Source organism: Rhinolophus sinicus, chromosome 3 (assembly GCF_057876585.1).
Source record: "Rhinolophus sinicus isolate RSI-liver-muscle chromosome 3, RSI-T2T, whole genome shotgun sequence".
Lineage (NCBI taxonomy): Eukaryota > Metazoa > Chordata > Mammalia > Chiroptera > Rhinolophidae > Rhinolophus > Rhinolophus sinicus.
This window is the reverse complement of record NC_142503.1, coordinates 51,820,490-51,835,501: the sequence shown is the minus strand read 5'-3', so window position 1 is coordinate 51,835,501 and position 15,012 is coordinate 51,820,490. Positions and strand designations below refer to the sequence as shown.

The window sequence follows — 15,012 nt, the reverse complement described above, 5'->3', positions numbered from 1 at the left end:
ATGAATGTTTCTAAAGCCACTTCAGACCAAACTTTGCCCAGAGTTATATGAACTTCTATAGCAAAATGTCCAATATATAATGTTAAATTACAAAAATGAAATTGTCAAACTTCATGCTTAGTACAAAACCATTTTTACAACTTATGAAAAAAAATAGTGTTAGCAAAGGCACAGGAAAAAAAATACGGAGGAGCAAATGCCAAGCTGTTAATAATGGTATCTGCGATTATGTAAGCTTTCCACATCTACATTACATATCTTTACAGTATTTTGCTTTTTTTCTTTTAAAAATGTACTAATTTTGTAAATAGGAAAAAATATAATTTTGTCTTATCTAAAAAAATTACAGCATGTATCCCTACGATATAAACAAATAATAAAAATCTGTTAGAAAAACACTTGGACATGACTATAACTGGGCAATAATATGAACAAACTAGTAAGATTATGAAAAAATGTTCAATGCACAAAATCTACACTATCAAAATGCAAATTAAAACATACCATTTGTTGCCTACTAAATCAGAATATAACTTTTTGATAATAAAAGTACTCAATATTGGTAAGGGTGTGATAAAAAGAGCATCTCAGACACATTGATAGAAGTAAACTGATACACTCTTTCAGGGAAACAATGTGACAATATGCATCAAAATCTCAAAAAGATTCCTAACATTTGATCTAACAGTTCTCTTTTTAGAAATTTAATTGTCCAAAACAACTGCAAATATATTTCATCATATCATTAATTAAAACAATCTAAATGCCAACAACAGGACGCAGCAGAAAATTACACAGGCATCAAAAGTAATATTCATATCTATCAAAACTTTAAAAAGTACATCATCTATGACTTTGCAATTCTACTTCTAGAGAAAAACTAGCTAGCACTTGTGCACAAGAGCACATCACAAAGAACTTTCAATGTTGCAATGTTTGTAACAGTGTAAAACTGCAAAGAACCTAATAGCCCATCAATGCAAGAATGATTAAATCAGCTTTCTCAAACTGGGGTCTAAGGGCTCCTGGAAGTCCCCAAAAGCTTTTTAGGGGGTCTGTGAGGTCCTTCTTTTTCCAAGTTATCTATCTTTGCAAAGCTGGATTTTTTTAATATGCTCCAGCCTCAACAAGACAGCACACAAGAATGAACAGAGAAGCAAATATGAGAACCCAGCTGTCTTCTATAAAGCCAGACATTTAAAGTGATCTGCAAAAATGTAAAACAATGTAAACAACTCTCACTAAATTTTTAAAAGAAAATATAGTTATTTTTCAACAATATTATTTAACGGCTTTATTATTGTTATTTTCAATGAATAAAAATTTTTAAATTTTCTGAGTAGTTTTAATTTGTAAAATGGTTAATATACTGCATTGAAAACGAAAAACTCTTGGTCTTCAAGAAATTTACATAGGGAATAAAGTCAATGGAATTGTAACAGCAATATACGATGACAGAGGGGTAGTAGATTGGGGGAGGGAGGTTATCACTTTGTGAAGGGTGTAAATGTCTAACTATTACATTGTTTTTTCAATAAAAAGCATTTTTAGGTGTGTAAGAAGTCCTTAGACCCATTTGGTTAAATAAACTGTCATACCATCATATTGTGTAATATTATGATTGGGGACGATAATTAAATAGGAATTTAGCTTTATCCATAATGTAACTGTTTCAAACAATATTCTGCTCATGTATTTATTACTTATGTAATAAAAAAATCATAAAGTTATGTTTATGAAGTTTTTTTTAACATTTTGGGAAATGCTTAAAACATAATTTTAGGCAAGAAAAGCAGGCAATCCAACTGTACGTAAAAAAACTCATCTTAATCAAGAAAATATGGGGGGAAAAAGACTCGAAGGTGAAAAGTCAAAATACTAACTGTGGTTGATTACCTTTAGATAATGGAATTATAGTTGATTATTTTTCCTTATTCATTATTATATTTATAATTTTTTGACACTAAGCATGCAGTTTAATATCCAGGGAACCAAAAAAACAGGAATTAAGTGGAAAATGATGCAATATTTCTACTAGACCAAACCATGAAACTTCTGCCAATTCGAAAGACAACAAGCTCAAAATAATAAAGGAAGCTAACTCGACCGACAAATTGCCTATTTTGTTAAATAAAAACATTAACTTATCAAACTTACGGGCTGGTTTCCATTGAGTCTAACAAGAACACCCTTAGTCTGGAATATAATAATTTACTATCACAGTAATACAAATAAGCTACTAGTTTAAAAGTTAGTTCATCTTTTAGAATTTTCCAACGGTACCAAAGAAAAGGTATTGTGGAAGGAACACTACCGCATCCTTCCTGTCTAAACTGATGAGAAAATGCCCCGGTACGGGAATGGGCTTTTACGAGAGCGCCCGCGGCGATGACAGATTCCTTGTCGGGGGCCGAGTCCTTTCAGGGCAGAGGCTACCACTTCCCGGGAACGGCACTTCCCTCCACCGGCGCAGCCCCTACCCAAGCGAGGCAGGCAGCCCTGGGGGCGCTTCTCCCTCCACCCGCCACGGCACCCCGGAGAGCTCCCCCCGCAGAGCCGAGCACTCCGGGCGACCCGAGTAGGTGGGACCCGGCAAACAGCCGCCGAGATTCCCCGCCTGGCGTGATCCGGCCTTCCAGGCGTTACCGACGGGACAAGAGGTTTGAGGGTCGTGATTCCCCGAGCAGCTCAGGGGGATCGAAAAAAGAACGGATCCAAGGGCCCAGACTCGGCCCCCGGGAGGAAGAGGGCCGGCCAGACCCAGAGCCTAGAGGCAGAGCGTCCAGCAGTTACCCCGCCCCCTCCGTGAAGGCAGCAGGCGTGAGAAGAGGCCAAGATGCCTCTTACAAGGGGCTCTTACCTCCCCACACCCCCGCGGAGCTCTCTGGGGACTCGACGCGACGCGGCGCTGAGGCGTGAAGAGCAGCCCCGACCCGGAGTCCCGGGAGTGAGCGACGCCTGCTCCAGATTAGTTTCACGGCCCTGGGAGAGAGCAGGCCGCGCAGGCGCAGCGCAGGCTTTCCTACGGCTCACACGCCCCCTCCGTCCGCGTCCGCGGCCTCCCTTGTCCGAGGCGCCTGCGCGCTGCGCTGCAGGGTCTGAGCGGGGGGCGCCGGGCTTCCTACCGGAAGTGCTTGAGAGGGTTCTGGGCTGACGGCGACAGCTGAAGATCGGCCTTAGATCTGGACTCGGTTTCCCACCAGATGCTTTGGAACCGAGATCGGGAGGCGACCCGCGTCAGCGTCCGGCTTCCTTTGCCCTTCGCTGACCTCGATGCAGCTTCCCCCGCCCCCAGCCTCCTGCAGCCTCGGAGCCCGCGCAGCGTGCGGGTCTTTACGGGACATACCCGCCTGCCAGACGGCAAACCCGGCCTGCTCCGCGCGCTGCTGTCCTCGAAAACCTAACTTGTTACTGCAGACTGGTTTTGCAACGCCGCCTCCCTTCCCCTGCAACACTGAAAATGCTCCTAACCCACCGAGCTTCAGACCCTCCGGCGCACTGGCTTTTCCCATCTCGTTGCTTTAGTTCTGCTTTTTTAACAGTGGCCTCAAAAACAGCTGCCTCTCCTTTCTAAAAACAAAAGCAAACTAATCTGATGAAGCAAAAAATGTCACTCATGTGATGCGTATTTGTGCTTGTTGAGCTTCACTATTTTTACCACAAGTTTGTTTCCTATACATTTAAATAAGGGACTACGAGTCATCTCTATGTGGGGTCAGGATGTGATTACAGGCTGGGGGGAAAGAATCCATCAGCTGCCAAAAGGTTTTACCAGCCCCAATTTCCTACGGGTCTATCAAAAATGTCAAGAGTTACAATATCTCAGAAGTGTTTCAGTCAGATGTGATTTGTGGTGAAAGAGTTAAGAATCAATGTTCAAATCCTAAATCTGCAATTTACAACTGTAGGTTCAAAAGATAATTCGTCTTGATTTTCTTTGTCTCATCTTGATTTTCTAAAACCCTGAAAGGGAAGTGTGTAGTTTTAGTTCAATAGTGAAACTATTGATAGCTTAAAATAATGTATTGAACATCTGCTATGTGACAGGCACTGTTAGATGCTGTGCTTATTATCTCATTTTATCCTAGGTAAGAATAATTCTACAAGTACAGTATACATTTTGTCTACCATGTGTTGTGTATTGTATTGTTCACAGATAAAATGGGATCATTGTCTTTATTGGACCACAGTCTAATAACAGGCTCACATATTCAAGTGCATATTTGGGATAAAAGTATATAGTACAGTATAACGACAAAGAATAAAAATAGAAAACACTAAGACCTTAAATAGATAAATGGGAAATGTATATACATGAATAATCAATTCACAAAATAGGAAATTTAAATGCCTACTATATATTTTATTAATATTCAAACTCAGTAATGACATGAAGACAAAAGAAATATTATTTCCCATGGATCTAATTAGTCAGTGTGTTTAAAATATGAATAAACTCCATTGGTTAGGGTAGAGTGATATGGGCACTCATATATCCTGTTGGGGATCTAAATTAGGACAAAGATTTTGGGAAGTTATTTGTCATATTAAATGTTCACATGACAAAATTCAATAATTTTCCTTCTAGAGATTATAAGGAGATATGCCAGAATACAAAGATTTATATGGAATAACATTAAGGAAAGTAAATAAGTTACCCAGAACACAAATGTCTTTCATACACAAATTCAATTATACTTTGTATCACATTTATTTTTTTATGGGTGTTTCCTCTGTGTAGTGCATTATGCTAGCCGTTGTAAGGATTATAAAGATGGATAATTCATGACTTTTGTTCCGGAGTTCACAATCCACAGTGTCATTCTTTTATTTACTAGCATAAATAGTTGAGAAATTGCTGTAATAAAATAAGATTACAAGATCTTTGTGTTGATTCTGGATCAATTAAATTTCTGTGACTTCTTTTGTTGAGTGGAGTAGAGAAGAAATCTACATAACAAATGTAGTATCGAAAAGAGTTCTTGGACTCATACAACTCAACAACAAAAAAACAAACAACCCATTTGAAAAATGGGCAGAGGACCTGAAGAGACATTTCTCCAAAGAGGACATACAAATGTCAAATAGACATATGAAAAAATGCTCAACATCACTAATCATCAGAGAAATGCAAATAAAAACAACAATGAGATATCACCTCACCCCAGTTAGAATGGCTATCATCAACAAGACAAATAGTAACAAGTGTTGGAGAGGCTGTGGAGAAAAAGGAACCCTCATACACTGTTGGTGGGAATGCAGACTGGTGCAGCCGCTATGAAAGACAGTGTGGAGGTTCCTCAAAAAATTAAAAATAGAATTACTGTATGACCCAGCAATCCCTCTCCTGGGTATCTACCCAAAAAATCTGAAAACATTTATCCATAAAGACATGTGTGCTCCAATGTTAAGTGCAGCTTTATTTACGTTGGCCAAGACTTGGAAACAACCAAAATGTCCTTCGATAGATGAATGGGTAAAGAAGTTGTGGTGTATATACACAATGGAATACTATTCGGCGGTAAGAAGAGATGAAATAGGACCATTTGTGACAACATGAATGGATCCTGAGAATATAATGCTAAGCGAAATAAGTCAGAAAAAGCAGAGAACCATATGATTTCACTGATATGTGGTATAGAAACCAAAAACAACAAAAGAACAAGACAAATGAGAAACAGAAACTCATAGACACAGACAATAGTTTAGTGGTTACCAGAGGGTAAGGGGGAGGGGGGTGTAGATGAGGGTAAGGGGGATCAAATATATGGTGATGGAAGGAGAACTGACTCTGGGTGGTGAACACACAATGGGATTTATAGATGATGTAATACAGAGTTGTACACCTGAAATCTATGTAACTTTACTAACAATTGTCACCCCAATAAACTTTAATTAAAAAAAAAAGAAAAGAAAAGAGTTCTTGGAAAAGTTTGAGTAATAATTGCTGAAAAATTCCATGTATCATCTTTAACCTCTAAGGATCCAATTTATAACTAAATGGTTTCTGGACTTGAGGAAATCATCCCAATTGTAGTATTAGGTTGGTGCAAAAGTAATTGCAGTTTAAAAGGTTAAAAATAATTGCAAAAACTGCAATTTTGCACCAACCTAATTACATATTTGGCTAAGTTATTCCCTAGACTAAATAGTCATTACTTGGATCATCATCAGTTTATTATTTTGAAAGGTAACCAGAATCTTGATGATTTTAAGAGACTTAAATTCCACAGTAATATGAACTTCCAAAGCTGTTCCCTTTTCATAAGTAATCTGGGTGGAGAAAATACCAGAAGCAAATGAAAATAACTATTACAATTATTCATTTGTTTCATGGCTGGTCTTATACTAACAAGCAATTTTAGAACTAGGGATTGATTGCTCCAAAACACAGAATGTGGCCTGGAACTGTTAGTTAACCATTAGTATTTAAGTGCTACATAACCATGTTAAAACATTCACGTTATGGGGAAAAGGGCCAAATATCTTTTTAAAAAATTACCTGCTGGCCAGGGCCAGTTAGATCAGGTATTTGGAGCAATGTCACTAATGAAGAAATGGTTATAGTTTTGGTGACCATGAAAGCTAGTTTTTTTAATGCATAAAAAAGTTTAGAAGGAATCCACTAAAATGTTAACTGCGATTATCTTTCGAAGGTGATATTATGAGTGATTTCTCCCCTTTCTAGCTTTTCATATTTTCCAAGTATTTACAAAAATATATTACTTTAATAAACCAAGAGGGAAAAATGGAACACTTTCTAAAAAGTATTGCTGAATTCATAACTGAGTCAAATAATTACATTCATTATACAATCTCTGCATACAGTGTATTTATTGCAAGACTGTGAGTCATAAGAGAGAAATAACTTGTGTCTGGATACTGTCTTAGAGGTGGCAACAAGGTACAGTCATTCCCAGGGCTCAAGTGTGATACAGTTTCAACATTATGACACAGAAGGTTTTAGAGAAGAAGTCACTTGAATACTTGCCAAATATTTCCAGTTCTCCTCTCTTCTGGGCCTATGATGCAATGTACTTTATGGCCCTCTTGTGGTTGAGTAAGGCCATGTGACTGATTCAGGAAAATGAATTGTGAGAAGTGATATGTGTCATTTCCAGACTGGATCCTTTACTCACCGATGTGAGATGCTTCACAGCCTCCTTTCCCTCTGGCTCAGCAATAGGCAGGGCTTGATATTGTGGCTGCTCCATCAGTTTGAGTCCTTGAGGGATTCCAATGAACAGAGCACGTCTGGAACAAGAAATAAACCTTGTTATATGCCACAGATTTTTGGGGTGATTTCTTACTGCAATAAAAACTGAGCTTGTCTTGGCAGATAAACTTTGTTTTATGCCTCTGAGATTTGAGGGTGGCTATTCTGCATTATACACTAGGGCAATGCCTCAAGGAGGCTATCTGCATAGCATTGTTTCCTAATGTGTTTTTCCCTCACAACAGAAACTCTATACTCAGAATTATGATTTGCCAGATAAATAAATTTATCTCATTGTAAGTGAGATAAATTCTACTTCTCAGGGTGATAGAGAATATTTTTCTTTTAATTTTTTGTATTGTGGAAAGTGTCAATCACATATAAAAGTGGAGAGACAGTGCAACAAACCATTTATCTACCTCTCAGTTTTAACATCAACAAATGGTCACATGTCTTATTTTATCTATAGATTCACCCACTCTACCCCTCCCCTCACAGCTGGATTATTTTGAGGCATATCTCATGTATTATACCTTTTCACCTCTAAATTTTTCTATAGGTAAATTTAAAAGATAAGCACTTTACAAAGTAAAAATGGTAATGCGATGAACTCCCTTGTAGCCAATACCTTCACCCAGCTTTAATATGGACAATTTTGTTTCATCCATACACTTACCCACCCATATTATTTTGAAGCAAATTCCATGCGTCATATCACTTAATTCATAAGTATTTCAATATGCATCTCTAAAGAAAATAGCTTTTTACAAAAGCATAACAATACCATTATCACATCTGAAAAATTTAACAATAATTATTCAATAATGCTAAGTATTTAGGCACTCGTTCATATTTCCAATTGTTTCAAAATGTTATAATTTTGAAATACTTTGTAGGAGTCAAAATCCAACTAAAGTAACACATGTTGAGATTGGTTGGAGAGTGTAATAATATTACTTTCTTTTTTGTTCCTTGCAACTTAATTTTTGATAAATCAGATCTTTGACTTGTAGAAGTTTCAGTATTTGGATTTTTCTGTGCCCAGCTCCCCATGGTATCATTTAACATGTTTCTCTTGCCCCTATGTTTCCTATAAACTATTAGATAGATCTAGAGGCCTAGTTTGACAGGTTTCGTTTTTTGGCAATGCTACTTCATAAGTGGTACGGTAGTCCTCCCCTTGTTCATGTTTCACTTCACACAGTTTCAGTTACCCACGGTCAACAGTGGTCTGGAAATATTAAATGGAAAATTACAGAAAGAAACAATTTATAAGTTTTAAATTGAGCACTGTTCTGATAGCATGATGACATCTCGTGCCGTCCAGTTCCATCCCGCTTGGGACATGAATCATCCTTTTGTCCAGCATATCTGTGTTGTATATGCCCGTTAGTCATATACTGTGTTTTCCCGAAAATAAGACCTAGCCAGCTCTAATGTGTCTTTCGGAGCAAAAATTAACATAATACCCAGTATTATATTTTATTTTATTGTATTTATTATATGTATTGTATTATATTATATTATATTATATTATATTATATTATATTATATTATATTATATTATGACCCGGTCTTATTTTACTATACTTGATTTTTGCTTATTAATTTTTGCTCCAAAAGATGCATTAGAGCTGATTGTCTGGCTAGGTCTTATTTTTGGGGAAACACGGTAGCTACCATCTTGGTTATTAGATGAACTGTGAAGGTATTGCAGTGTTTGTGTCCAAGTAACCCTTATTTTACTAAATAATGGTCCCAAACACAAGAGTGATGATGTTGGCAATTCAGATATGCCAAACAGAAGCCATAAAATGATTCCTTTAAGTGAAAAGTTGAAAGCTTTCGACCTAACAAGGAAAGAAAAAAATTGTATGAGGAGGTTGCTAAGATCTATAGTAAGAATGAATCTTCCATTAGTGAAATTATGAAGAAGGAGAAAGAAATCTGTGCTCGTTTTGCTGTTGAACCTCAAAGTGCAAAATTTACGGCCATGGAGAGAGAGAAGTTGCTTAGTTAAGATGGAAAAGTCATGAGATTTGTGGGTGGGTGACATGAACAGAAAACATGTTCCAATGATGGCAACATGTTGCACCAGAAAGCATTGGGCCTACACATTGGCTTTAACAAGGGATCCCCCGAAACCAAGCCATTTACTGCAAGTAAGGGATGGTTACACAGATTCAGGAATAGATTTGGACTGAAAAATATCAAAATTACTAGAGAGGCTGCGACTGCCTATGAAGAAGCTGCTGCCACATTCCTGGCAGTTTTGAAGAAGTTGATTAAGAAGAAAGAATACCATCCAAAGTAAGTCACAATTGTGATGAAACGAGGCTCTTTTCGAAGAAGACGTCCAATAGAACCTACATTCATAAAAGTGCAAAGGAGACTCCAGGGCATAAAACATGGAAGAATATTAAAAAACAAACAAACATGGAAGGACAGATTATCTGGCATGATGTGGCAATACTGCAGAGCATATGATAAAACCAGGTGTACTGTACAGAGCGAAAAACCCACTTGCTCGCAAAAACAAAAATTATCTGTCTGTGTTCTGGCATCATAATAAGAAAGTGTGGGTGACAGCCATCTTATTTATGGAATAGTTCCACCAATGTACCTCAAGAAGAAGAAGGGTGAGTACAGTACAATAAGAAATTCCCTCAACAACTATTTAGTTTTCTTGAAATATAGTTCATACAGGAAAGGGAAGTTAAATCACTGACCTTTTACTTTACTGACAGTTTTCAGAAGAATGCGTTGGTTCCCTTTTATCCTCGAAATAAGACCAATGGTGGTTGGGGGGGGGGGATGTATATAATACGTATGTACGATACTAAACCAGTTCACTAGTCCTTTTGGTATTTTTGTAAACAAATTTAAGTATTTTCACTATTGTTAATTCCATTGTTTAATACCATAATAAACCCATGTCATATCTATTGCCATAATCATAATTCTAAAAATATTATTAAAATAGTCAAAGGAATCATAATTAAATTTAAATCAGATTAGGATTTACTTACAATTCTAATGTTAGATTTCTACTTTTTTCTATCAAGTCATAAAACAGGTCAGTAAGAAAAGTTTTTCAAAATTAGTATTTGCTTTTATATATCTAAAGATAAGCAAAACTGAAATCATCTACAAAAATTTCAAAGATACAGGCATATCATATTCGTACACAGTTACACTAATTTTGTGTTTGGAGCTGGCATAAGAAAACTCAGCAGAGAGCAAATGTGTTAAGATGAAATTGACAATATCAGTCAATTTATAGGGAGAAGAACCAACTGTTAGTGATCTAATTCCACTGCCAGTTAACGTGTAAACTGGAGCCAGAAAAAGAATAGAAATTCAAATCAGTGAAGTGAAATTAATTATTCTACTTGTTACTCACTTGAATCACGATATTTTGTGAGAACAAGCTCAAAACAAAGGTTAACATCCTTTCTGAGTTACGTAAGTTTAACACTGCATAATTAGGAGGGAAAAATAAGAACTGGGGTTGTCATCTCCTTTCCTCATGTATATTCAAGAAAAGAGATCATGTTTCCAAACATTGGGAGAAAGAGTTTTAGCTTTCTTCCTCTGGGGAAAAGACAAGGATTCCACCACTGGGTGGCAGAGACCATGCAGTGACCCTCTCTGGAACTTGGCACTGAGAGGCACAGTCTGAAGTCAGTGGGAAGATCCCCTGTGAGATGTATCTCTGAGCCTGCTGATCTTCAGCGCCCCAGAGGCAGGTTGCAGGGCTCCACAGCAGCATCCTGCAGTCGACAGAGCAACGGCAACCACGGAGAACAAAGGAGAGCTCAACGTCCTGGTTTTGACATTGCAGAAGCCCAGGATTGTTGCAGGATCTCACCGAGAAAGAGAAGGGAGTCCCAAAAATGATTGGTTGAAGTTTCCCTCCAACCTCAGAATAGATTACATTTGATGGAGGAAATAAGGGAATGTGATATTTCTTGTCTACATTTATAAAACTACATACAATGATATGTCCATTGTATGTAGTTTTATAAATGTGATCTCTCAATAAAAAACATATAAATAGAATGGAAATCCTGTTCTGTATTATCAGAGATGATGTGTTTTTATCAGCTTATTTTTTGGTAACAGATTTTTTTAGTCAGTTTAAAGGTGAATTTTCTTTCATAAAATTTTCTTTGACTTCTGCAAATCAAGAAAGAGAAATAGTGATTACCAGAACAATCTTTCCTGCATGCTTTACAATTTGCCTTAATATTAAAAAACACAAAAAAGCAAACAAAAAAACCAATAGAACCATACGGACTCTTGTGATATACATACTACATATAGTTAAGGTTTATACACACACACACACACACACACACACACACACACACACAAACATGTTCAAAGAAGGAATGAAAGCATACACTAGATAGGAAAAGGGAATAATTATCTGCCTCAGCATTCCTCTTAAGGGAAAGCTTTCAAGAGTAATTGACCAGTGATGTACAAGGAAACTGGATAACATGGGACCATATTTCCTCATGTGACATTTTCTCTCTATTATGGTCATTTCCCTGGCCATTTCCTTCTCAACATCAAGGACTCCTGGACAGTATCCCTAGTCTTAAATTAATGCCATTATTTTTCCTAAATAGAATTTTCTTCAGTGACTTTTAATCTATTTTCATTTCAATGATGACTTGTCATTTCTATTACAATCTGGGCTTTTCTTGCTGTCCTTCTATATATTATTTAGTTTTAGATTTGGCTCAGGGTGTTAGTAGCCCCCAAAATAGCAACAGCTTAAACTAGATGCTTATTTTTCCTTGGCATTAACATCCAGATACAAGTGAACTAAGGCTGTCATGGAACTCTGTTTTATGAAGTCAACACAGACTGTAGATCCTTCTAGTTTTTCGCTCTATCATCCGTGGCCTTTATTCTCGAAGGTCGCCTCATGTCCCAAGATGACTACTTTAGCTTCAATGATCAGGTCCATATCTCAACCAGCAGGAAGGAGGAAAGAGGCATCGTGGGTCAAAGGATTAATGTAAGCTGTTCCTTAAAGGGTCTCTGAAGCTGCTACAAGATACTCTTCCTTACATCCCTTGGTCGGAACTTATTCTCCTAGCCACATATAATTGCAGGGAAGACTGGAGAACTGTCTTTATTTGGGCAGGCCGTGCACCCAGCTGAAAATTCTAATGGGAGAATGGATACTGGGAAGAAACAGTTTCTGCCACACTCTATTTGAACCAAGGTGCGATTGGGAGTGCCCTTGTTACAAGAATACAGTAATATTTCATCAAATAGCCTGGATCTGAGCAGGCTCTGCATGATTATTGTAACTCCAGAATAAAGGCAGACTTTCAGCGACACGGGAACACACTATGAATGATTACATTGTCGGTGTATAATCTTCACCTTCAAAGTCAAAGACAAAAACCCTCCCGCTTCCCCTCCTTAGTCATGTTTTTTAGGAAGAGGGTCTGCTATAGCCGACTCACTTTCTCAATGCCTTTTTTCATCTTCAACCTTATCCAGAATTTCTTCTCCCTAATTATTCTACTTTTCTTGCTAAGGCCAACAGTGACCCCCATGAAACTAAACTAATTAGGCACTTTTCCGTCATCTTTCTTGGCTTCTCAGCATCTAGCAAAGAAACTTTCTCTTTCTTGAAACCCTCTCTTCCATTGGATTCTATGACACAACGCTCTTTCAGAAGCTCCTTATAAATCTCTTTTTAAGCTTCTGCTCTATCAGAACACAAAATGATGGATCTCCTAAGAGCTCAGTTCTAAATCCTTCTCTTCTCCACCACTACAATAGATGAATTCACTTATCTACGAATTATCAATTGTCACCATATGCTGAGGATTCTCAAAATTACATCTACAATTTTATCTTTATTCGGTTTTGCAGTATTTTCTTTTTCTTTCATTGTCTGAGCAAGCAAGTGACTAACTTGTCTTTGATTAGCCAAAGCTGCTTTTTCAATTATTCATCTGAATGCACAGACATTTTTAAAAAATGTGTGCACTTGTCAGTAAACCACAGACTCTATTGCTATATTTAGAGAAAAAATGTTATTATCGCTTATCATCATAATGTTTAATCTTTCATTCTTTAAACTGTCAACCAACATAAATAATTAGGGGTTTGCTGTTTCTCAGACACATTCCCTACATATTGAGGATTTAAGAAAAGAAACTAAAGACATGTCTTTTATTGAGAATTTTAAAATATAGTTGAGAATGAATATACACCCTCATCTGTATAAATATGCACATGTATTTACAACATGCATAATTATATGTACACAAATAGCAACTTCAAAGCCTTCTAAGGATAAGTATAAGTTGATATAATGAGTCTTAGTTTAGTCATGTATAAAATAAGGATAGTGATACCTGCATCACAAGATTGTTGTAAAGATTAAATGACCAGTGTAACAAGGAAGTGCTTCCAAAGCTTTAAGAAGAATTCAATATACCACAGATACTTTAATAAAACTGAGATATATTTGAGCTATCCCTCTCAGAGTTTTATTCTCCATGGGACATTATTGACATTTGTCTACATTTGGTATGAATTTCTTTTCAGACCAAAATGATTGGGTGTGCGTGTTCTGGTGTAGAACACTGAGATAGCAAGTGATCATTAGAGGAAATCCAAATCTAGTTTTTAAGGAAAATCCCTGCCTTTGCCTACTGATACCTATTTCTATAACCTACTTATATGCAGACACGACAGCCTTATAACGTGCCCGTTCCCAATCAGAACCCATGGGCCTTCCAAGGTTTGTGGCTCTGCATTCATCTCTACCAGCAGTCCTGGGTCTTCCTCAGAGTTTATTTTTGAATTTTCTGCTGTTGAACTCATATCAAAACCTCAGCTGAGAGAAGTAGTTCTTGAGGAGTCATTTAAGGTAATGTTTTCTTCCTTGGATTTAATTAGATTCCGAGAAGGCAAACTTGAACTACATAGCCCGCTGCAAAATCACCAATATTGAATTGAGTTTTAATGTTATACTCCCAGCTTTGATCAAAGTTATTACAAGTAAAAGTCATATAAAATTTGTTCTTATTTTTGTTATTAAGCAAAACAAGGTCATTTTAGATGTATGTCTTGAGGAATAGGTATTCTTCTTTTCTGAAAGTAGTGAAAACTCTTGGTTTTGTCCTATTTGGTTTGGTCCTGATTGTCAAGAAGTTAAATTTGCTAAGCAAATCAAATGATCAACCACACTAAGTATTAATATATAGGCATTATGATTATCTTTTTACCTTTTTTCATGGTTATCTACCTTATTGTACCTAAACATATAGATGATAGATAGACAGATAGATAAATGATAGACCTCTTTTTGGATAAGCCACACAAAATCTTTTAAGGAAAGAAATTCTTTTCTTCTGCATTAATGTATTTTTTTTAAAGGTAAAGGAAATTTATCATTGCAGAGAGTCATTGTAATTACATAAAAATTTTGGAGTTAGGGTTAAAATAAATTTAATAAGATATTTAGAATTATCTTCTCAGAATTTGAATACTATAATAGCAAACATTTAAATATATTCCAAATTTCAGTTTAATCTTTCTTGAAAATGATCAATGTATAGATTTAAATTGTGACTTGATTTACATTACTAATTTACACATCATGTGTTCTTTGAATAAAGTAAAATTGATTTTGTGTATTGAAGACTTAGCAAAAAACACAATCTCTAAAGAATATGTCCTGCATTGTTTAAATTACAAGACCTCTTCAATTGTAATTTTATTCGCCCATGCTGTTTTATATTTTTCTTAGGAAA

The 15,012-nt window shown here is 36.6% G+C and overlaps 1 protein-coding gene across 4 annotated transcripts in view; it reads right to left on the bottom strand.

The window, feature by feature from the left end:
- Window positions 1–15,012, bottom strand: part of ZFYVE16 (zinc finger FYVE-type containing 16) — a 119,276-nt gene that overhangs the window by 42,903 nt on the left and 61,361 nt on the right. For 2 of the 4 annotated variants that reach the window (XM_019728201.3, XM_019728202.3), the window contains exon 2: window positions 7,140–7,254. The gene's annotated coding sequence lies outside the window, so the exon portion shown is untranslated. Of the gene's footprint in view, window positions 1–2,860; window positions 2,998–7,139; window positions 7,255–15,012 lie in introns of those variants that run through there. The other 2 variants (XM_019728199.3, XM_019728200.3) reach the window with 2 other exon arrangements.